General features: G+C 39.1%; 1 protein-coding gene across 1 annotated transcript in view; it reads left to right on the top strand.

Annotated features, from left to right (window-relative positions):
• Positions 1 to 25,286, top strand: part of LOC117421442 (peroxisome proliferator-activated receptor gamma coactivator 1-alpha-like) — a 276,291-nt gene that overhangs the window by 66,197 nt on the left and 184,808 nt on the right. The window lies entirely within an intron of this gene.

Genomic DNA, 25,286 nt, shown 5'->3' on the forward strand with positions numbered 1-25,286 from the left:
ATATATATATATATATATATATATATATATATATATATATATATATATATATATATATATATATAGTAGATGCCGGTTATTAGCAACCCTGATAAAGACACTCGTGAAGTAAACAGTTCTGTTTTTTAACATTAACATTTAAAACCCATGTATTTCAGTGCCATATTTGTACAACTACAGTACATATCGTTCCATATAAATACACTTGAAAACGGGGGCTTTTCACTTATTGGCAACTTTCGGTTAATGACAACTTTTTGCTGGGAACCGAGAGATTTGCTACTAAGCGGCATCTACTATATATATATATATATATATATAAACAAAAACAAGGATAGTACCAAACCTATTCAAATTTACAAAAAACACATACTGTATACTGCACTTACTTTATAGTTTCTTAAAGTAGTCGGTCATCCTTGATTTTTTTCATTAATTTCCTCTCTGACAAACCGCTTGAAGAATCAGAGCTACTTGCGTATGAAATCAACTCTTCTTTTTTAAACCACGGACCGTCTGTTCACCAATGAAAGTCTGAAAGTTGTTTTACAGTATTACCTTTGTCCAGCTTCTCAACCATTTCATGTTTTTCTTGACTTGTTAAAGCCACACGTTTTACGTTTACTTGCCGACATGTTTGCAGTCACAACGGCACTGAATTGAACCTGCGCATGCGTAAAAAAAATGTGTACTGTACTATCTTTTTTTGCAAGCCCAGTTAATCCGCAACCCAGATAATCTGCCCACGGATAATCGAGAGTTGACTATATATTCCACTTAATTGTCTTTTTTTTTACTAAAAATCTGTATACAGTAGCTGTATACCCATAACCAAGCAGGAAGATGTATTGGTTCCATAGATGCTAGGGGCAAGCATTGATTAATTAGTTGGCTTCATTAAATGACAACTGCCCAAATGGCCACAGCCTACCCAGAAAAGTGTTCCAGAAAGTAATTTTCACATAATAACAGATCAAACAAGGTTTAGAGGACTGCTGAAATGATTCAACAAAAAGGGGCTTCAACAGATTAGGTTTTGCTGCAAAAAAAAAAAAAAAACAACAGTTAGTGTTCAGTACATTTTAATCTCCTTCCCTACTTTTGGAAAGATTAGGTTCTTTAGACATCCCTTTACAATATTTAGAGAATCTGAGAATGCAATATTTCAGTTCTGCACTGACAAATCTGTACATTTTACAATTACATATTTTAACCCTTTGAGTAGTGAGTTCTAAAATGCACTGCCGGTCCTACGGGAGTGAGTTGTTTTTTTTTTTTTGTACAGTGTACAGTGTACAAAAAAACTGAAAGCTATATGTTTGTATGTATGTAATGAACACTGACGAAATATAGACAAATAATTTTTACCGTAAATAAATAAAACAAATAAATATAATGTTTTATTTTGTCATAGGGAAAGGTTTTGACCACAAAATAACAGGTAGACAATAAACAACGGGTTGGAACAACCACAACACGTCCTAACAAAAAAAAGGGCTGAACTAGAGGGGGAGAGAGAGGGAGAGACACGAATAAATCATATCCGGGTAAACGGGTGGTGGGGGAGGATGGAACGAGAGTGTCTAATGCTTCAGCGTATGATACTCCTTGAAACATGGAGCAATGCACATAGCTTGGCACTGCCTCTTTGCTATCACTTGATGTTGATGGTAAAAATTCTTCACTGACACTCGCTGACATCAAATTCAGTGGAAGAATTGTATGTATTTGAATTTAAATCGGAATCTGAATTCAGTATTATTTCTAATACTTATTTCTCACTGAGCGGTTTTCGCCAGTTTACAGACATCACGGACATGTGATGGTTTATTGTATGTAATTCAGTCAATATCTAGCAGAGGGCGCAAGAGACCAATAAAAGGTGTTACAGAAACCTAGTGTTACAATATCTTGATATCAGAAGTTTTGTAGGCTCAGTAATTCAAGTTTAAAGTTGCAGAACGTTCCGGTACATTCATACTCCCAGGGGACCATAGAGCAGTGAACGTACCGGCACGTTCGTACTACTCAAAGGGTTAAACTTTTATATGCCATATATTGTTTGTAAAGCCTAAAGAAAAGCAATATTAATTGGGCAATTGTTTTTAGAATAATGTTTAGATTAAACACTACAGTACTCTATATAAAGCAATTTATTCTTAAAAAAAGAAAAATGGCTGCACTCTTAAACATCCTTTTTTAAGAACTGGTACAATACATTTTGACCATGGGGAACACCAGTCTGGCAGCTGTAGACTTCTACAAGCTGGTTAGTCATTCAGCTACAGCATCTGTTGAGGGCTAATGGGTGTTACAACCTTATAAACATCATGAAATTGGACATTATCCCTTAATTAAAAGAACACAGATGCATTGCAATGATTGCAGTGATACTGTTAAAGGGTGATTTCCAGTAGGAGAATGAACAGTAAAACATTTTAATATTGTTGTAAGAGCAGCAAAGGAAATTGGCACGGTAAATTCCTTAACTGCTTTTAATTTAATATGGCATTTAAGAGTCCTGCTTTCATACTCATTAAATAAATGTGTGGATGCCAGTAGTTATCAGATCATGAATGGTGCTTAATCTAGTTATGGGTGTGCTGTGCACTACACCGTTAAATCACATTTTAACCCTTTGGTATCAGACATATTTCAGTTTGAACCCAGTTAAAAAGAAAATATATTTAAAAATGACTAGTACAGTAGTTCTCTAGGTCATGCTGACTTCCTAATTTCCTCTTTTATTTGACCCATCCAATTAATGGGAAATTACAATATTATAAAATGAATATAGGTACTACAGAGTTCAAACAATTGATAATCCCTAGTTCATCTCAGTCTCTACAAGTAGACTGACCAACAAGAAAAACCCACTTTTTTCCAATGTCTTGACTTGCTTTTTTTTCTCCTTATCTATCAACAGATAGTAACATTTAGTTGCACATGTAGATCTGTTCCAAAACATAGATTGTCTGTCTAGACTGTGAGGGAAGCAATACACATGAGTGTCTATTACTATTGCTGTGCACTGCTGCTTTTAAAAAAAAAAAAAAAAAAAAAAAAGTTCAACTTTGGATAACTGTTCTTTTGATATCAGTTACAGCATTGTAACAAAAAATATCCATGTTCAATTATGTTGGTCTTTCACAGATACCAATTAACATTAGCAGTGAAGCAGATAATTGTACCATGATAAGGCAGGTGATGGGTACAATAGACCAAGTGACAGCCTGGCCCAATAATTATATCAAGCAAAAATTTGCCTGAAAGGTAAAAATAATTGAAGACAGGCCACCCCAAGGCACAAATCTTTCATTTAGGATTGTATTACTGATGTGGGGGATGAGAAATACAATAAGACAATATTGTTTGATACAGTATAGCTACTTTTAGGGCCCGATTTTGAGGAGATGTGGTAAAACTCAAACTTAGGGGCAAATAAACCTGCCCTTACCTGGTTAGTTTGAGACACAGTCTGCACCGTCAACGAAATCGCTTAAAACAAACATGCAAATGAGATTACACCACCGAAGATTATGTCGAGCACTGAGACTAATGCAGATGTAAGAGAATGGGGCAAAGTATGTCACCAAAATTGCGTTACAGGGTAAAGTCGGTTTGCTTCCTTTTGCGATTAGTTTTTTCATCAAAATCAGAGGCAGATGTGTTTAGCTCCAGCGTTAGAGGTTTGCCCCATCATCAAAATCAGGCCCTTACAGTTGTGTTGATGCAAATTATGTGCACAGTACATGCACTGTGTTTCAGTAAAGAGAGTGGAAGAATATGTATTATAAATTGGAATGTACATTAAACATTTATCTCTTGAGAATGGAAGAAACACATAACTCAAGAAGTGGTAAGGGTAATTAGATGAGTAAGTTAGTGTTTAATTAATGATTGCCTATTGTTTTAGCTGACATTACATGAATATATATGCAGCAGATCAGTTTGTTTATTGGTCCGCTGTGAATTAACCATGTTTGGTACATCTACTCTTTATAAAAAGACCTTGCTCCTCTTTTCTATCATCTCAAAAACTTTGAGATGATACCAACACAAAACTTTGACACAAACCAACTGGCATTATCTCACCAACTAATCACTACATGAGAGTATGTGTTAAAACTGTGTGGTGATATTGGACTCCGCTCTTGCCAAGGTAAGCACCAACTAAGACATAGCTTCTTTTACTGTTGATCTGATGATGTAGATATCCTTCTGCCTAGTGTTGATGGCTGAAGTGTAATGCTGGCTCCAGGGATCAGCCTGTTTTGCCTCCCTAGCACATCAGCAGGACAACCATCTGGACTGAGCTGAGTAGGGTACTTCTCTGGGGTCTTCAAGTGGGCACCTTCCACATTTGGTGTTTCGTTGACTAGCCCACGACACCTTAAGAGAGCTCGACAGTGATTCTGGCATCCCAGCATCACCCCCGTCTGTCCCCCACTCAGCTAAGCCCAGCTAACTTACCTTCCTTTACATCGACGTTGCTTTTTTTCTACTGTGCTTGAGATCCCCAACCAGAATCTTTTCGTCTCAACCACAGCCAGTTGTATGTAATTGTATGTAAAAATAATGTGATATCTTGTAACAATTTAAGTCACCCTGGATAAGGGTGTCTGCTAATAAATAAATAATAATAATAATAATACCGAAGTTTCATCCTTTTCATATGCCTCATCCACAGCATCCTCCCATCACACTGTTAACTCTACCAGGTGAACAAGGTGTGCTGATCCAGACCACAAGACAATATCAGGTCAAAGGTTAGTGGTGGCAATCTCAGGTGGGACAATAACCCATTGTCCAACATTTGCCAGCATTTTCCAGCCTCTAGCAGCTTCCAGTGGTCCTAGAGGAGTTATGGTTTTAATTTATTTTCTTGGTGGTTGCTCCCCTGGATGGAGGAATGTTGTTCTTCGTGTGTCATATATTGCTGGAATCGGTAGCAACCTGTTGGTCATGCTGCGCTTGTCTTCCAGTGCTAAGGCCAAACATCACAGCACCTGGTCATGACGCCAAGTAAATCTTCTTTGGCTAAGACACACCTTACATCCTGTCAAAATGTGTCTGAATGTAGCGGGCGATGAACACAAAGGGCATCACTGATCGTCTCCTACCCATAGATTAAGGTTCTCTGGTGATGGGAGAACATCATATGTTGACCTGATGAGGAAACTGATCCTGCTCTGTTCCATTGTCCATAGATTAATTATAGAGATGCACCTTGACTTAGTGGGCTTGCATTGCATTCATGCCCATTCACTGTTATTGATTAGTTTGCCCAATAACCGATTAGTGCAGGCTACTGTTGTAGTCATGATTGTCGTTTCATCCATGTATGCTCTAATTGGTGGCAGTCGCATTCCAGAAGCCAAGCGTTCTCCTCGCATTACCCATTTTCCACTGCCATGGTAAAAGCTAGTGAAGAAATGGTGCATCCTCCAATTATTCCAATTTCTCATATCCTGTGAACCACTGGATTTCATTCGACTGACTTGACTGACTTCGTAAAAAGTACTGATCAGTGTGAGGCCCTTGTCCCTTCTCCCTCAAGCATTTCATTCTCCCTTGATGAACCTTCAAACCCCTAACTGTTGTCACTTTGCTCCAGCCACAGACACAAACCTGGAACCCCATGTCTTTGCTAATTGCAGATCTTGATCTAGTCCTTTGCAAAGTACTCTCCATTCTCATATCTGTTTCCTTTCCTAAGTCGGTAACCATGTTGTCAAACCTTGAGTCGTCTTCCGCAGACTGTAGGGCTATTTTTCACTTTCATTTCTTAGAAGCCTTGGGCGGGTGACTCCAGCATCCTGTTCCATTTGAAAACACAGAGCTGGATACTGCCAGCTAGGGTGGCTAACCCCTGCCAGCCCAAATGGGGTCTATTTCCTCCTGTCAGCTGTCTCTCCAGACTGTCACAAGGTCTTTCCCTCGACGCCAGCTGCACTATTCACAGCAATCACTGGACATATCCAGATCGTCATGATTTCCATTACATGAGAGTATGTGTTAAAACTTCATGCTGATATTGGACTCAGCTCTCGTCAAGATAAGCAACAACTAAGACATTGCTTCTTTTACTGTAAACTAATGTAACTTTTAAAAGTTACATTAAAGTTTCTTCCCGCAGAATTATTTTTCTTCACCAGGGATCTCTGCACCAGTTGTGAATAGGGCAAATGTCCCTGTGGCAATGTGCCCCACCCCTGTGTGCATATTATGTGTTGTGTATTGCATGCGTGTGTAAATGTTGGTGTATAGTCATTGGTACACGGGATATAAACGGGTCTGTGTTTCACGTGTATTTAAAAAACGTAGATTTGTATTTAGGCACGAGGAGAGCACAAATCACTTCACGTGCTGGTTAAATGTAATATGCGAGCACGGGGTTGCACAGAATTAATTCACGTGCTGGGATTCAAGTGAATAATTAATTAGTAATTGAATCCCAGCACAACAGTATATATAGATGCACGTTCCTTTCACTCAGGGTTGGGTGTTCGGTGAGTGGAGAACGGGATTGGAGACGGAGGTATTTGTGTAAAGAATAATAGTTAAAATCTGCTCACCGTGTTTTGTTCGTCTGTCTGTGCACTGTCTAGTCCGTTTTGTTTGTCTATTTATTTTGGCCTCAAGTGCCGTGTGCTGTGTTTTGTTGTTTCAAACCTTTTATTTTCTGTTCTGTTTATTAAATGCTGAGCGAAAGCATTCGCTCTATACTGCAGCAACTCTACTTGAATGCTTGATGCAGTTCACATAATTTTATTTTTCTCTCTTCCATAATTCTGTATAGATTTTGCTCATATTTATCTGCAAGCTGTGCTTGTTTTCAGACACCCTCCTCTCCCCCACCAGTTGTATTTTCCCTATTATCAGTCAGTATGACTACATTGTCCTTCCCTGTGGACCCAAGGCTCTGTTTAAGGATAATCTCAAAGGGCAATTATGGAATATGGAAGAACAGCATGTGCATAGTATGTGTGTGTTGCCAGAAACCGTTATTTTTATTAGAATTACATTTGTAACTCACAGAAGGCCAACTATTTTGGCACCAGTAACTATCACAGTGATTTTTTAGAGAGTTTAATCACTTTGTGAACAATGAAAAAACAGTTGGTTCTATTCATAAATTACCACATTTCTTATAAAGTATTTACAAATATTTGTGATACATCAACCTTACAACTGCCATATCCTGTCATTTGATATGAAAAACAGAAGGTTTTCAAAATGCACGAGTTGCTGAAAACTGCAAGTTTTTCAAGTTTGCACATCATTAACTCTGTTAATTGGAAATTTAAAGTGATTCATTATAATTTTGTTATGATTTTGCCATGAATTTGGATCACCCTTATTTGCTGCAATGTAAATGCTCTTGGCCAGCTTTGCAACATCTTTAATTTGTAAATGCTTGCCAAAATATTTAAATGTTGTCATATTCTATTCACATACAATTGTATTATTATAATGTTGGAAGCTCTAAAACCACAAATACAGACGAGCCCAGCTCTTTTGCATAGCTGTTAAGAAGCTTGCTTATGGTGTGCAGGGTCATCGGTTGGTGCCCAACCTCATCCCTGTCACATAGGCATTACAATATACACACACAATATTTAGGGGAACCATATCTATCAATAGGAGGACAATATTTCAATGAGAATACGTCACTTAACCTCCTTGTGCTCCGTCTTTCGGGTGAGACGTAGTTGTAAGTGACTCTGCAGCTGATGCATAGTCCACACCCCTAGTCTCTGTAAGTCGCCTTGGATAAAGGCGTCTGCTAAATAAACAAATAGCAATAAGTGAAATTCTGCAGCAATCCGAAAGGAAGTTTCAGGTTAACCTCTAATTAAGAAAAAATTCTTATCACAATTCCTATCAAAGCAATCAACCCTATGGGATATATGGTACGGCATATATGAAATTAATTGACTCAGAGCCAGTGTGTCTCTTTCTGCAAAATGTCACACTCTTAAAGGTCCTGAAATACACAAGCCTCTGTGGCTGATTTACACTCACATGATGCCTGTCCTGTTTATAAATATCCTCAGCTGGCCTAAAATAGGAAGCTCCCATAGTTTATGTATGAGCTCTCTTCCACCATGATGTCAGTGACCTTGGGTCTCAATATCAAGTGACCCTTTCCATTCATGCTTTATCTGTTCACCCCTAAATGGGAAAAATTGAAAACCATTCTTGTGGGGATTGGGGTGTCATAACTGCAAGCACAAGGAAGTGTACAGTATCACTTCAGTGCCATCAGACGGCTGCTTTACATAAAATATGATCTATGTATTGACGTTCGCTGCTTTCCATTGTGTAACTGAGACTTGTGATTCTTAGGAAGAATGCTGGCTTTGTGCCAGTCCGTTAACTATGCAATTGTATACAGTACTAGGAAGTAAAATTCTTGAGAGTTTATAAACCCTTTTATTATATGTTGGTTGAATTGTATTAAAAATGAAGTAGAATATGTTTTATTTCACAGCTTTCTTTTCCAGAATGTTATTTTCTGTCACCTTAAATTTCTGCCTTCCCCTTTTTACCACCACCAGGATGATTGATTTATTCCATTTAACCTTGATAACAAAGGAAACCGAAAAACAAATAGCTCCATTGACACTGCTGTGTTTTGGCACGTTTAGCTCAGGTGACCATAAGTGAAACAGAGGACACACAGAAGAGCTTAGAGGAGATTTTTTTTTCCACAAAAAAATGTTATTTCTATAAGTGAATTCATCTTGCTCTCTTGATATAAAATTAAAAATATATCTGTTATACGATACAGTGGACAGTCCCACCTATTTGAATTCTTGATTCAGTATATTTTAATAAAACATATGACATCTAATTAAGGTTGTTGATTATGATAAGTAACTGTAATATATTATTAAAAAATCCAATACTTGCTACAGTATTTCATAATAAATTGCATCAGTGGCTTCTATCCATTAATGTTTCTCACTACCTAAATAATTGCCTGTGGCAATGTGCCCCGTCCCTGTGTGCATTTGTGTGTTTTGTGTTGCGTGCGTGTGTTAATGTTGGTGTATAGTCGTTGGTACACGGGATATAAACGGGTCTGTGTTTCACATGTATTTAAAAAGTGTAGATTTGTATTTAGGCACGGGATTGCACATCACGCACGTGCATTTAAAATATAATATGTGAACACGGGGTTTCACGTAATGAATTCACGTGCTGGGATTCAAGTGAATAATTAATTAGTAATTGAATCCCAGCACAAACAGTATAAATCGATGCACGTTTAGTCACTCGTGGTTGGTGTTCGGTGAGTGGAGAACGGGAGAGAGAGAAGGAGAAAAGAAAGTCTAAAGTAAAGTAATTAGTGTTATCTGCTCACCGTGTTTGTCCGTTTGTCTGTTCACTGTTTAGTCCGTTTTGTTTATATGTTTCTTTTGGCGTCAAGTGCCGTGTCCTGTTTTTTGTACTGTTAAACCCTTTTATTTGTTAAATAAACGCTGAGTGCAGCCATTGCACTCAGCTCCTCATCACCACCGTCTCTGTCTGTGTATTCCTGTCTGGTCTGACGCCACCCACTCTGGCCGTCTTTGTGACACGTGGTGTCAGAAGTGGGGTAACAGCGCCTCCAAGCGTCAGACCAGGAGAGGGGGTTTTGTGTTTAAAAAAAAAAAAAAAAAAAAAAAAAAAAAAAAACCACAGGACTGGTTTCAAAAAAAAAAAAAGTGAAAATGGAAGGCTGGAGAGACGGCTGCCGGGACCTGGAGGACCTCCTCGGGGGCCTCGAGGACCAAGGCTGGTGCATGGCCTGTGGAGTCTACGGACACACGGTGGCGATCTGCCCCTTCCAAGGTGAGGAGGAGGAGGAACCGGATAAAGAGGTGAAGGACAGGGAGGAGGAGTGCCGCCTAAGGGCCAGGCATCCACGGCGATGTAACAAGCCATCGCCGGGGTGCCTCCTCTGCGACCAGGATCACCTGTTCGCCCACTGTCCCTTCCGCAGCTATGGGGAGGAGCCTGAGCGTCCACAGACCAAGCGGGAGGAGCCTGAGCGTCCACAGCCCAAATGGGAGGAGCCTGAACGTCCTACGCCTGAGTGGGAGGAGCCCGAACGTCCTACGCCTGAGTGGGAGGAGCCCGAACGTCCTACGCCTGAGTGGGAGGAGCCCGAACGTCCTACGCCTGAGTGGGAGGAGCCCGAACGTCCTACGCCTGAGTGGGGGGAGCCCGAACGTCCACAGCCCAAGAGGGGGGAGTCGGTGCGTCCACAGCCCAAAAGGGAGGAGTCGGTGCGTCCACAGCCCAAAAGGGAGGAGTCGGTGCGTCCACAGCCCAAAAGGGAGGAGTCGGTGCGTCCACAGCCCAAAGGGAGGCAAGTCGGGGCTTCCACAGCCCTGGGACCCAAGCCACCAGCAGAGGGAAAATGCCTGCTGGTTCAGCCCCAAGGGCCGGAAGGGGAGGAGTTACAGGCCCAACCCCCTGGAAATTTTTGGGGGGGAGAGGGGCAGGAGGCTGGTGTCCCCCAGCAGCCTCTATTCATGCTGCTGAAGGCAGCACGGCGCGCACCAGCCCAGCCGCCACAGCGGAGGGAGCCAGCGCCGCCAGGAGCAGAGGAGCTGCCTCTGCCTCCGCCACCTCCACCGCTTCCTCCACTAGGAGCAGAGGAGCAGGAGCTGCCTCTGCCTCCACCACCGCCAGGAGCAGAGGAGCAGGAGCTGCCTCTGCCTCCACCACTTCCAGGAGCAGAGGAGCAGGAGCTGCCTCTGCCTCCACCACCTCCAGGAGCAGAGGAGCAGGAGCTGCCTCTGCCTCCACCACCTCCAGGAGCAGAGGAGCAGGAGCTGCCTCTGCCTCCACCACCTCCAGGAGCAGAGGAGCTGGAGCTGCCTCTGCCTCCACCACCGCCAGGAGCAGAGGAGCTGGAGCTGCCTCTGCCTCCACCACCGCCAGGAGCAGAGGAGCTGGAGCTGCCTCTGCCTCCACCACCTCCAGGAGCAGAGGAGCTGGAGCTGCCTCTGCCTCCGCCACCGCCCGGAGCAGAGGAGCAGGAGCTGCCTCTGCTGCCCGTACCTCCGCAGGGAGTACGGTGGCCGGAGCCCCAGAAAGGGGAGCTGCCGGCCACGAAGAAGGGGGACGAGGTCTGGAGACCACTTTCCCCAGCAGCAGTTTCGCTGCAGGAGTTCTTGTGGCCGGAGCCCCACAGGAGGGAGCTGCCGGCTACGAAGAAGGGGGAGGTCGGGGGACCACCTGCCCCCGCAGCTTTTTCGCTGCAGGATGGGACCAACAGGCTGTCAGCCGTGCCACTACCGGCAGGGGTGCTGACAGCATTGCCAGCCAAGGGCCCACTGAAGCCTCCCTTCCCAGCCCGAGACTTTGTCCTGGACTGCTGGATTTTTAAGGGGGGAGGTGGCCGTTGAGGCCATGTGTGCTGCGCACAAGGGGGGGTATATGTGGCAATGTGCCCCGTCCCTGTGTGCATTTGTGTGTTTTGTGTTGCGTGCGTGTGTTAATGTTGGTGTATAGTCGTTGGTACACGGGATATAAACGGGTCTGTGTTTCACATGTATTTAAAAAGTGTAGATTTGTATTTAGGCACGGGATTGCACATCACGCACGTGCATTTAAAATATAATATGTGAACACGGGGTTTCACGTAATGAATTCACGTGCTGGGATTCAAGTGAATAATTAATTAGTAATTGAATCCCAGCACAAACAGTATAAATAGATGCACGTTTAGTCACTCGTGGTTGGTGTTCGGTGAGTGGAGAACGGGAGAGAGAGAAGGAGAAAAGAAAGTCTAAAGTAAAGTAATTAGTGTTATCTGCTCACCGTGTTTGTCCGTTTGTCTGTTCACTGTTTAGTCCGTTTTGTTTATATGTTTCTTTTGGCGTCAAGTGCCGTGTCCTGTTTTTTGTACTGTTAAACCCTTTTATTTGTTAAATAAACGCTGAGTGCAGCCATTGCACTCAGCTCCTCATCACCACCGTCTCTGTCTGTGTATTCCTGTCTGGTCTGACGCCACCCACTCTGGCCGTCTTTGTGACATTGCCACAGAGAAACAATCAAGTGGCTCTCATTTTAGTTTAACATTTTAATGAGCGGTACTAACTGTAAAGTAACTACAGTTTGCATTGCACTGTAGTTTTATCTTATATGTCCAGAAAAATAAATCCAGCATTCCTGGTTTTGTAGTTCCTTGAAAGTATAACTATACATCTATGTGTGCTTATTTTAGTATATATCCTTCTTTATGACAGTTATCTTTAGCATTTGTAAATCTATTTAAGTGCACTTGTAGAGGTGTGCATTGGATCTGGTTCTTTCTGCTACATCACTAATACCTATAGTTTTATAAACTCTAATTACTGGGGTTTTTTTTGGTATAAATATTCTTTATTTTATAATGTATATTTTAATAATATATTAATTTACTGAGGCATGGAGATTTCAAAGTTTGACTTGAGCAGCAGGGGGCATTTACCCTCACAGACCATATTCAAATGCCAGGGAGATGCACGAGTAGCCATGCCTAACTCAGAAGTATGCAGTGTTGCAACCAATAAATGTCAGATGATTTTTTATTCTGGTCCACGCACAGCATTAAGCAAGGTACTATTAAGAGCTGAATGAACAAGTTTCTTCATATCAGACGTGCCTTGTACCATTTTATGGAGAAAAAAGCTGTATTATATTGTATATGTTCTTTATTGGGGTTTGCCTTCACACAAGGAACATGGTGCACAGTCTGGGCTTTTTTTCCTTTTTTTTTTTTTTGGTTGGTTGTCACCATTCATATTTTATTAGGCTATGTTCTTTCTGTTTTTCTTAGCAAAAAAAAAAAAAAACCTCTAAAATAATTTCTGACCATATCGTACTGCACAATTTGTTTCTCATATTTTTTATATGAACTTTGAGATGTTTAATTGGGCATTACCAGCTATGCATCTACAGGTGATCTCGTAATAGTATTATTACCGTATTACTTCGAATTAATGCCGCCCTCGAATGAACTCCTCAGTCAGATATCAGCTTTTTGATAGATGCCACCATGGAATAAACGCTGCTCTCAATAAAGAAATGTAAAGGTATTTTTTTTCTACCCCTGCTCAAAAAATAAATAAAGAAACGCGCAACTCTGACTGTACATGACACCCCCGAAGAGACTGCAACCTCAATCCAGCATGTAACTAATGTACACCCCCCTTAGTAAACAAGTGTTATTTTATAGTACAGTCCTGACAGACAACCCAAAATGAACTACTTACAGCAGCCTTCACGTCCCTTTTTTTCCAGCACAGTTCAGTGCCAACACAGCAGGGGATAAAACAAGGGCTGTCTGTTTACCTCGTCGTCAGCTTGGATGGTGAAAACTTAAACTCAGAGGAACTTAGAGCTTTGGGGTCACTCTAAGCGCTATCCGATAGCTGGCTGAAGATATCTTCATGTAGGGGGTTTAGTTGTTTTGTTTTTTATTCAGTTGGCATGTTACTCAGTCCTGTACAATTTATATATATATATATATATATATATATATATATATATATATATATATATATATATATATATATATATATAAAAAACTTGCTTCCTATCTATGAGAAGATTTGGTTTCAGTTTCTCTTACAGAGAAATTACAAACAAGCAGGTAAATTACAGTGAGGAAAAAAAAAAAGAGTAGGATATATTTTAGTTTTAACAGAAATCAAACCGACATTCAGAGGTAATATTTTTCGTGAAGAAAAACAACTGCATCACATACCATTCTTTCTCCTCTTCTTGTCCCGCCCCATAGCAACCAATACACACTCCTGATTTGCTGGTACAGTACTCCCCTGACCTCCCAACTCCCACCTAATAGGCTCTCGTTAACTGTCAGTAAATGTACTGTATTCAAGCACCCAAAACACACGAGTATAGTGCTGCAGATCGGAGCCTCTCATGGCGCGGTTTCTAAAATGCCTTAAATCATTTAATAAAATATTGCAGTGTTTGTAAAGCATAGTATTATTAATAAAGACCACCCTTGTATAATCGCCGCCCTCATTTAAGGGCCGCAGTCATTTTGATCAATTTAAAATAAATGCAGTGGCGCCAAATTGAAGTAATACGGTAATGTATTTATTTCCTTGATAAGCATATCTTTATGGTTTATGGTTTTGCATCATTTTTACTCAAATGATAATTAATGTTCCAGTCAGCTAGAGGTCTTCTAAAATCAATAAGATGGTCAGCTTACTTTATTTCAGTAATCCCCAGGGAGGAAGTAGAGGGTTATGGTCCAGGTTTCCTTCTGCTTTGTAATTTTCCGAATTTCATATTTTTTTCACTGATATGGAAATGGAAACACATTAGAGAATATAACCTTTTGATTGTTTTTTGTACTTTTATCGAGGCAATTCAGACCTCATAACAATCAGTTATCTTACAAAAAAGAAAGGCATGTGTTATTGTGACTCACATTTCAAGACCTGATGATGACAGCAGTCTTCAAAAAGTTGTGAAGTTTCTGTTGGAGGCTAAATGGCAGAAGAAAATGTTTTTAGAATCAGTTTAAACAGAATCAGTAACTCTGAACTAGAGCTTTGCTCTGTTGATCTGTTCTGGATGAAAGTACTTGTCAGATTTTTGGTCTCAAAGTTGTGGTTTAATTTAGAGTCACATGATAAACATCTAAACAGCGGTGGATGGCCTTGAATAACCATTTTTTAAGGAAAATATAAATGATAGATTCAAGCAATAGGCTTATTAACCTGCAACAAACTGATGAAATACAGTAAATTAGTATGTGTCTGACTGCCAGCCATTTGGATATTATTTAACAACATATTAATACAATATTTTGTTGTTATTATTATTATTATTATTATTATTATTCCAAAAATATCAGTTGTGAGGCCCCTCGAAAGGCCACTAACGGCCATACTGTACCCCCCCCCCCCCCCCCCCAAGGCTGACTTTTAAGTACTGGGGGCTTTACAGACATAGTTTCACGTAAACCTAAGCCATATAAGAGTGGATGTGTTATTCTTTTCAATGGCAATATTCACTCTCCTCTCTAGACTTTTTATTCCAAATATTTTTTTTTTTTAGTACTACTGTATATCTTATGACTTTGAAGTAATGCATGAACTCTGTATCATGAACATTTAACAAAATCAAAGCCCATTTTTCTGAGGGTCTGATACTGGTTTTGGATTATGGTTTAGCTCAGCAATATTATATGGAATTCTTAATAATATTTAGCAAAGATTTTAATATTCATCGTTTGTGCAATGTCAAAATTACATTTTGTTTTGTTTTTGTTTTTGTAACTTCAGTTGATTGAAAACCTTTTGGATGAAATTGATTGTGGCTTCTGTACAGAGTTGTTGTTGTTGTTGTTGTTGTTGTTGTTGTTGTTGTTGTTGTAAACTATTAACAATATAAATCGTCTTCCCAGCAGGAGCACTGCAGATTCCAAAGAAAAAGTAATTACTTATTTTAAAACCTTATTGAACCTGCTCCTAAAGTTATAGCCCTATATGAAATCTGTAATAGTTTGCATTTATAAGCTGCATGGCTACATACTATGATTAAATAGAAGGAGGTGATGATTGGAATTCAGGTTACAGCTGTGACTTGAGTTAATATTTAGCTCAAAAAAAGGAGATTGTTTTGCACTTAAAATGCTGCCTGTAAATAAATGTCATCTTCAAACTATGCATGTAATTGGGTACTATTTGCAATCCTTTTTTTTTTTTTTTTTTTTTTTTAGTTCTTATGGTGTTTTGTGATTCACTGTCCAGGGTTCTTTGTTTTAAAACAGTTCATAATTAATAATTTAATTTGGCCGAATGAGATTCCTTATTGTTGTCTGCAACAATTTTTAGACAATGTATATTAACTATAACTGAATCATAAGATAAGCTATTAAAATACAATTATCATACCAACTGAATACCATATTAGACTGGGGGGGGGGGGCTTCCAGACTTTACTTACTGAATTAGTTTACTGTTGGTAAAGTAATTTAAATACATTTCAAACACTAATTTTAGTATGTATGCAAATCACTGTTGCAACATGAGTACAAATATACTATTGCATGTTTCTTTGGCAAGTTATATCAGGGTGACCTTAATGGGTTATTAGTAAGTAGGTTTTAAGCTAACATTATTATACATGTCGACTCTTATTGAGATTCCTTCATTAGTATTCTGATAGTTGACATTTATCTACTGCCAATGTTTTTTAAATGTACAAGACTATTAAGCAGTAAGTACACTGAAGGTCACTTTGTGAATTACAATTCAATCACAGTCTTTATTCCTTAATTTAAATAAATGTATACTTTATCAACAACCAACCATACTAATAAGAAACTTGAACTCTTTACATTTGAATACTGTAGCTGCAGTTATTTCTTCTTGGTTGAGTTTGTAGAACAAGCAGATCGTTTGCTATTGAATTTGTGTAAAGTGCAGTAAACATACTTGTGGTGCCTTTTAAGTATTAACATCTTGTGTTTTCAGATAATCAGTCGTTTACAGTAGCTGTTCAAATGTACTTGTAGGAAAGTGACTAAGGAGATAAAAGTTAAGGTTTGATATTATTGCACAAATGTTCATTCTTCTTAGTTTAGCTCACAGGCTCGGGATAACATACTGGTATACTAGTTTAATGAAGCATTTTACAAAGAGATCTTGTATGGATTTGCTAATCCACCGCTGGATACTAATATTCTCATAAACCAGTTTAGCAATAACGTCATATTTTCAGTGTTATGGAAGCTCTAACTTGTGACCTAAGATGGTTGCCATACTGAGGGTCATGTGACTTTTTGGTTTCCAGAAGACCTAACACTTCGAAATATTCTTCCATTTCCAGTAAAAAAAAAAACGTAATTAACTTTTAATCACAATACGTTTTACAATTTAGGCCTACTCAAAAAAAGAACAATAGTTGATCATAAGTACTGACATCCATTCAATATATTTATTAACATTTTGCAGGATCTATTTTGAATTTATCACAGCTTAGAGACCACTATAATAGTTTAAGCCTTTTGCTCAAGTCTGGGGGATATTTGTTGCTGCTCTTCACAATAGATGAGTTTCAGCTTCTTAAGACGGTACTTGAGAGCTGTCTTCTGTTCACGAACGATCCAGAAATGCTCAATGGAATTCATAACTGGAGATTTGGGTTCGGGCTATAAACCAAAAAAGAACCTTGATGTTCTTACCCCATTGTTAAAACACGTAATAAAAAATAACATTAATTACTCAGGGAATAATAATAAAATGAATATAGGTATGACCTATAACATGACCACTTCTTATACTCTCAAACACTTTTTTTATTGAAAAACATATGCGGCAAATTATAAGAGCAAGAAAACAAATGATGAGGATATTATTTCCTATAGTATAAAGTGTGTTGTATAAGTCCATCTTGAACAATTTGTGGACCTGCTTTATCGGTAGCATGAATTTTTTATATTTAAATTTCTGCCTAAAGAAAGACTTCTGTGTTTGTCTTGTGTAGATGACCAGGTAATTAGTAATATAGTCCAAACCTGTAAAAGGAGAGTTATGCGCTCTGTTTCAATCATCCCCTATGTTCTGTTCTTTTCACTCGTGGAAAGAAACAGTAAATGAAGACTTGGTAATTAAAATTAAAAAAAGAAATTCCTAAGCACTTATTCAAAGAGATACCTCAACAGCAGTGCATTTATGGTTAATAAATCATACTAATGAGTACAATTACACACTGGTTCCATTTTTAAGTGGTATTGAAGTTTCCTCAAGGCAGTAACCAGTCAAAATAAGGGAAGAAAAAAGCTGGAATAAAGCTCATTTCTGAAACCTTCTGCCTAAGCGGTTCCAATTGTATGATATATTGTAATGTCTTGATGTAAATTACAACGGCCTTGTTTGTTGTTTTTAAATTTAGCCATGGTATTTACCATGTTGGATATTTTAATTAACTGTTTATAACAGCTGCTTTAATTTGTGACCTTTTTTTTACCACAAAAGAATCATCAACATACCTTTTACTGATAATCATTTCAACTTGTTTACATGTCTCCCTGATAGCTCCTTGTTAAAAATGATTCACACATGACAACAATGCAGTCCTGTTGCTACTGCATCCCTGCAGGTAATGAATGTTGCCTAAAGATCCATGAAGCTCCTTGTATTGTGACACTTGAGTGACAATCAATCAGAGGGATGAACAGAACGCAAATTCCAATACACTGTGTCTTAATATAGGTTTCATTATATAATAATATATAATACTGTAATGTACTTTTTATGAATGTATGTGAGTAGAACAAATGGCAAATATCCCAATATGCTATAATAACTACAGTAAAACGTGTATGTACAGCCACCTGACTGAAGTGGTCACCTGCTCTTGTCAGGCAGTAAACCCATAGAAGAGATTTCTTTTTTTTTGTTTTATATCGCTACATTTTAAACAAGCAATTCCTTTGGTGACCGGTTATTTCAGGTTTCACTTTATCTGCAACATGGTGCCAAACATGTGCTTTGCTGTTACAGAAGGATTTTGTTAATGGTTAGCTTAACTTTCTGTTGGAGAGAAATACAGACTTAAATTTATGTAATGTCAGTGGAACCATAATTCCCATCTGCTCGACAGAAAACAAATGTTTTTCAGTGCAAGGTTTTGATCTCGGGTGGCACCCCGCTGTGAGAAACTGCGGCTGGACTGGAAGCAGCAGCACATAAAAAACGATGAGGCCTTTAGATTCCGCTGATGAGAGGACACTTGTATCTCAGAAAAGATAACCCTTGCTTCTGTCACTGTGCTTTCAACCAGAAGCATAGTACCAGCCAATCACCCAGTGTTAGAACAGCATTGCCCTGTCACTTTAGATCCACAGTAAAGGTTCAACAAAATGATACATTATTCTGCCCAGTGAGATCTAACTAGTATTTCAGTAATGGCATTTTTTTAAAATGTTTTTTTCTTTTTTATTTCTTTATTTAGGCGATTGCTGCGTTTGTACAATTTTGTGCCACCATGCACTTTATAATGATTAGAAATTGTAGACATACAGATAAGACAAAAACATGCAGATTAAATGAGTACAAGTAAATGAGTACATTTTCTTGGGTGTATCGGAGTTTCTAACTCTTATTGTTTCCATTTTTTATCCCAATCGACGAGTTTCCTGTTTCATTTGTGAAGGAGGTGTATAACTGAATGCAAAGTTGTAGTTAATATATAGGCAACTATATACATTTGTATTCAATAAAAATAAACTCCTCACAACCAGTTCACACGCTTGGGTTATTTATACTGATCTTTACAAAAGCAAATACCCCTGAGATATTACAGTCTCTGTACAGGAAACTGCCTGTCGCTGGAGTGTGATTTAGGACACAGCATACAATTCCAGTTACAGATTTTAACAACAAAAGCTAAACTCCACACTGTAGTACTGTTGTATTGGAGAACAATCAGTATTACATGGGTCAATAAATCATTCAACATTACAGACATTGATATGATGCTGCACTGAGTTGTATTTTAATCATGTACAGTTGTCCTCGGTTAGTACCTAAATAGTTAGGAGACATTCTGTTAACCTGCACACGATTCTTTGCATTTAAACGCTAATGGACTGGCATACAGGGGAGCAGTGCTCTGAAATGCATTTTCACCAGTACTTGGTTATACTTTCAGAGTAGTCAATACCAAGGGTGGAAAGTAATGAAGTAGAAATACTTTGTTACTTTACTTAAGTGTTTTTTGGGGGGATCTGTACTTTACTTAAGTACTTTATTTTTGGGATACTTTTACTTGCGCAAAGTGTCTGCTTGCTTTGATGACATAGTTACGGGGATGGCGAACCAATGGCACGCAGAGTCATATTTGTTGACACACCAAGTCAGCAGCTGATTGTTGGTTTATTTTTTTCTCCGCCCACAAAGACAGCTGAGTGGCACTTTAGAAAGCCAATCAGTTTGATTTGCAAGGACGGCTCCGCCCCCGAGTAATTGAGCAGTGCTAACTGTAGTCGTTATTAACGGAATGTTCTGTTCAACTGTTTATGTCTGTTTTATGCTGTTGTGCTGCACTCTGGGGCCAGGAGGAAGCAGACACAAACAAGTAAGTCTGTCCATCTGTAATTGTGGTCATCTATGGATGTGTCAGCAGGACTCGCGGGGTCCGGGGAGGTTGAATTTTGCTTACCGTTATCTCCTGTACTATTCGTACTTCACACTCCGACACAATTTAAAATTTTCAGAGTCGGGGATTCTAAAAAACCCTGAATGACATAATCCGAGCGACAATATATTCACTGTCACAGACAGTACTTGTATCTCAGGCGATGCGTTTTTTTTAATGTAATCTTGACACTATGGGGGAAATGCAGGTGTCAAACTACATTGAAAAAAATGAATAGCCTATCCACAAATGTACTCATATCAGAGGCATAATTTATTTTGAGGATTTTTTACAACCTGCTTTTCCCCCACTGTATGAAGACAACCACAGCTATCTTTTTTCCCCCAAAAAACCCCACAATGCCACAAATTATATTATCTACTACTACTTATTTTACAAAATGTAAAAGCAGTAGATATGTTCAAGGAAGTAAATATATCACAGTTGAAAAAAAATAAGGTACGCCAGTAATGGTTGTGTGCAACTGCAAACAAAAAAAATAACAATATGGCCAGGGTTACCGATGCAGCGCGCCAAATGAGCAAACTTTTAATATGTATTGCATTGTGATTGTTTCTTTTAATGTAATTTAGCATTAACATTCTCAAACGTGATTAAATGTGATTCATGCATTTCACTGTAGTGTAGCAATACTGCAATATTAAAACTTTTTGTTTTGTTGGTATGTGGTCAATAAAAACATAATTACAAAAAAAATGGAATGTAAATATTGTTTTAAATAGTTACCGTTTACCCTATATAACGACTTACATCCCCTTAATCATTGGTACCTTTGGCACTATATATATATATATATATATATATATATATATATATATATATATATATATATATATATATATTTGTGAACTGGTATAGTCCTCGTAAGTATGAGATGTGCAAGTAGTGCCTGTTTTGGTGCAGAAGAACGTGACAGAGACCCAGGTCCAAGGAGATTTCTGTTTTAATGATTTTTCTTTTCCTCTTATATTCCACAAATGAACACACAGAAGTTCCAATTATCAAGACAAATAATAACCAAACTCAAATAAACACAGTCCAGGACTTTCTTTGTGGAGCGAGACCCTCAGGTAAGTAATGGCTTGTTGTATCCAAGTTTCTTTGGTGTTGGCTTGGTATTGTGGCTTCTTTCTCTTTTCCAGGTTGTCGTGGACATCCACCAGATGGCGCTGTGGAGTTGTGGTAGTCCCCGTCCTACTCACAGGTTTGTACTCCCGACGGCCCCGGAAGTCTGTTTGCGGTAGAGTGCGGCCCCAACACCCGGCCAACCTTTCGTAAAGGTAAGTAATAACACTGCTGTGTAGAATAGAATTAATACAGGTGATAAACAGTGAGCAATGAGCGTTCTCTAACTCTCGCCTCTCTTTTGTTGCAGGTTCCACTGTTCTCCGGACATACAATAAAGTTGTGTTTCGTTTAAATCACCCTTTCTGTGTCCCTGCGTATTTTTACACCGTTCAACACTTCCAGACGGACACAGTTCTCCTGGGTTAATCACTTGCCCAGTTCGTGGGCTATTGATACAGTCTTTAAGCACTCTGTTTGAATACACACAAGTCCCGTACTTCAGTAGCTCCCAGCATATCAACGGTAAAACACAGCATACTCACTCTACAGCAATCCGTGTTCTCTGCGTTGCTCCGATGCAGGGAAGCCTGTAGTCCGCCGTGTTGTTTTCAAGGTAAAACCACCGTGCACTGTCCCACTGTAGAAACAATGGTTGTCTCCGAATGGTGACAATGGTAGTCCGCGCAGTTGCTTCAATGTAATGCCCCACTACGCTGTACCGTTTTTAGAAACAAGTGCTAACATTGTATTCCTCTGGGTTACCACTGGTTAATATCCCAATCTCGCTCACAATGCAGCTGCCCACTTTCGTCTTGGTTAGGTACTCTCCCGTCCCACGGCTCGTGTGTGCACCTGTTCTCACTCTCCCCTCTAGCTGATTCCCGCAGCTTTTTAAAGCTACCGCTGTTACCCGTCATGCAAGGTGTGTTTGCCCCGTTGTTGGGAATTGTAGTTCCTGGTCGTTCTGCGTCTCTAACCCCTTTGACACTCTTAATCTCACAATATATATATATATATATATATATATATATATATATATATATATATATATATATATAAATCTGACTTTGGTTCGCCATCCCTGACATAGTATGTTGATGCCCAACCAGAGACCATTTGATTTTTAAAATAACCAATCAACAAACACAACGAAACCCCCAACGAAGGTGCATTCACGGAGATCATTCTGCGCAGATTCTGTGCAGAATCTGACCAATTCTTAGAAGATCATTGGCTAATTAATTGGTCAGATTCTGCACAGAATCTGCACAGAATGATCTCTGTGAACGCACCCACTGCTTTTGAGTAATTTGACTCATCTGTGTTTATTGTGGTCCCTCTTATTTAGCTGCAGAGGATGCATTTAGTAGTTTAGAAGAGTAACGGGAATCTACAAGCAGTTTCAAAACAGGATTTCACATTTTTAACATTTGATCCTAGAATTGTTTAATGAATTGTGTTTTATTTATGGATAAAGGTTGTGACTAAAATTTAAATGCCTGATTTTGAGATTATTATTTATTTATTTATTTATTTATTTATTTATTTATTTCTTAGCAGAAGCCCTTATCCAGGGCGATTTACAATTGTTACAAGATATCACATTATTTTTACATACGATTTCAATGTATATTAGTATAGGTGTGTGTAAAATAGTAGTGCCCCCTGATAAATATACTTGGTGTGTAACTGGGTAATGGCAGATTTCCTGTAGAATTTAAGGGCAGCTACTTTTTACTTCTGATACTTGAGTACTTTTAAGATATGATACTTTTGTACTTTTACTCAAGTAGTTTTCTAGAAGAATACTTTGACTTTTACTTAATTACATTTTTCTTCCAAATAACAGTACTTTTACTCAAGTAACACGTTTGAATACTTTTTCCACACCTGGTTAATACATGGGCAGAAGTGTCAGTCAGACCAGTTTGCTACACAATCTTGGCATCTTTATGAGCTGACTTTGCTAATAAACAGTATGAAAGTTCAACAGAAAGCCCGTTGTATATCATTATAGAATGTTGTTTAATTTTTTTTTATAGTAAAACGTCCTGCATGTTTATATCTGTAGTGTGTGTGCCTATATCTGTACTTAGTTGATTAGTTTGCAAATTATATTCTCGATAAAGTGCATACAAAAAGATAATTGTGACTTTATGAACATTTTCTTGAGAAGCAGATGGCATTCTGCTGAGCTGCCATGTGCTATTAGTTATGATGCTATCCTTTATTGTTCTGTACACAAAAAAAACTCCCTCAAATATCATGTTTTTTTTAAAGCCTTACCATGATTCGAGTGGCACAGAAATGGCTCTCCCTTCATTTTCAAAAAATCAATAGTCTTTTCTGTTTTTTAAACCATGGAGGTGCCTTTTGTCTGCATTTATTTGTCCCTCCTCTGCCCCCTGCCACCTTTGAAAGAGTGTGCTCCTCCTGGGAGCTGGTGACTCTTGACACCTCTCTACCAATGTTGAGCCCCTCTGCCTTCAATTTTTTTTCATTCGGTTTAATCTATGCATACATTGCTCCTGCCTCATGACAGTTATTCTATTAAAGATGCACACCTAGATGTTCTACTGCTATCTACACCTAATCTATAACAATGTGTCAGCCTCTCTCAAAAATCAATGGAAGGTTATATTCAAATGCATATTAAATGTAGATGTTCTATTTCACACCTTGGCCGTTTTTCAAATGTAGGATTTTCAGATTTTCTACCCATTGAACATGACTCCAAACCAAGCAGCTGAGCAGAACAATGATTTAAGTAAACACCAAAATCCATTTGATAAACTTAGGAAATAGATGTACACTTCAACTATTGCATTAAAAATGTATGACTGTTATAAATAAGTAAATATCGGCCATGAAGATGGATAAAAGTTACTTTGAAAGTGCTATATGCTGCGCTAAAAAAATCAATTTATTTTTTATACTTTTTTTTTTTAACCTGAATGCTATTTTTTTAAAATCTCATAAAAGATGAATAGTTTACCTCAACTGTTTTATTAAAAACAAATACAGTACTTCCCAATGGTGCTACCCCCTCTCTAGCACACAGCAATGCAGGAAGGAGACATAAGAATTTTAATTGAAAGTACTGTGACAAGGAGGACCCTGTCGCTGGTTCTTGCGTGGATGCATGTAGCTGGGACGAGTAATAGGAGACGCATTGCTAGGCAACCAGTTGAGCAGGTAGTCTCGCCCAGCGCTGAGCTGAACTGGAGGTCTGTATTTGGTGGGGCGCGTGCCTGGGGAGGCTGCACACAGCTCAAAATGCGTCTGCGCCACAGCTGCAGGTGACTGCACCTTCATGCTACACAGACGGGTGCTTTGTTTACATAGAGGAGGAGAGCGTCCACTCCGCAGGATAACTACTACGGAACCCTTCAACTGCAAGATGGTGGCTGTGAAGACGCTGCCCAGCCAGGACTGTCGCAACGACCCAGAGTCACCAGGAGGATGCCGAGACTTTGGGAGCAACAGCTGTACGTTAGTTTAGGGGATGTTGATCCAAACCAGTGTAGAGAGGATTTCGTAGTGTAGTAGGTTCCTGGAGCGGGATGTCTCTTTTAGTGAGACTAGCATTCACTTTGTGTGGCAAACTGTTATTTTTAGCTTTTGCCAACAAGGCTGAGGTCCAAGAAGTTTCAAGGTCAGGTTCTCATTATTGTGCCTGGTCTTGACATCTTGAATCTCTAAATGTACAGTTCAACATGCTGCCTCTACTGCTATTATCTCAGTGATAAACCATTTCAGCTTGCAACATCATATTTTCAGTGTGGTTAACCTGACACCTTTCATGAGAACTTTTATCGATCAGAAATCTATGTCTTGTCTCCATTTCTGGGGTTTGGGAAAGGCAAAGAGATTTTGCCAGAAAACCAGTGTTTACCCAGCTGTTCTTCATAAAGCCACCCTTTGATGTCCAAGTATGCAGGATCTTGGTTTAAGGTTTAACATGTCTTCTGAAGGACAGCTTCTCTGGCAGCTCCCCTAACAGCAGGTTGAGGCATTAATTGAGT

The sequence above is a fragment of the Acipenser ruthenus genome, chromosome 1, assembly GCF_902713425.1.
Source record: "Acipenser ruthenus chromosome 1, fAciRut3.2 maternal haplotype, whole genome shotgun sequence".
Classification (NCBI taxonomy): Eukaryota; Metazoa; Chordata; class Actinopteri; order Acipenseriformes; family Acipenseridae; genus Acipenser; species Acipenser ruthenus.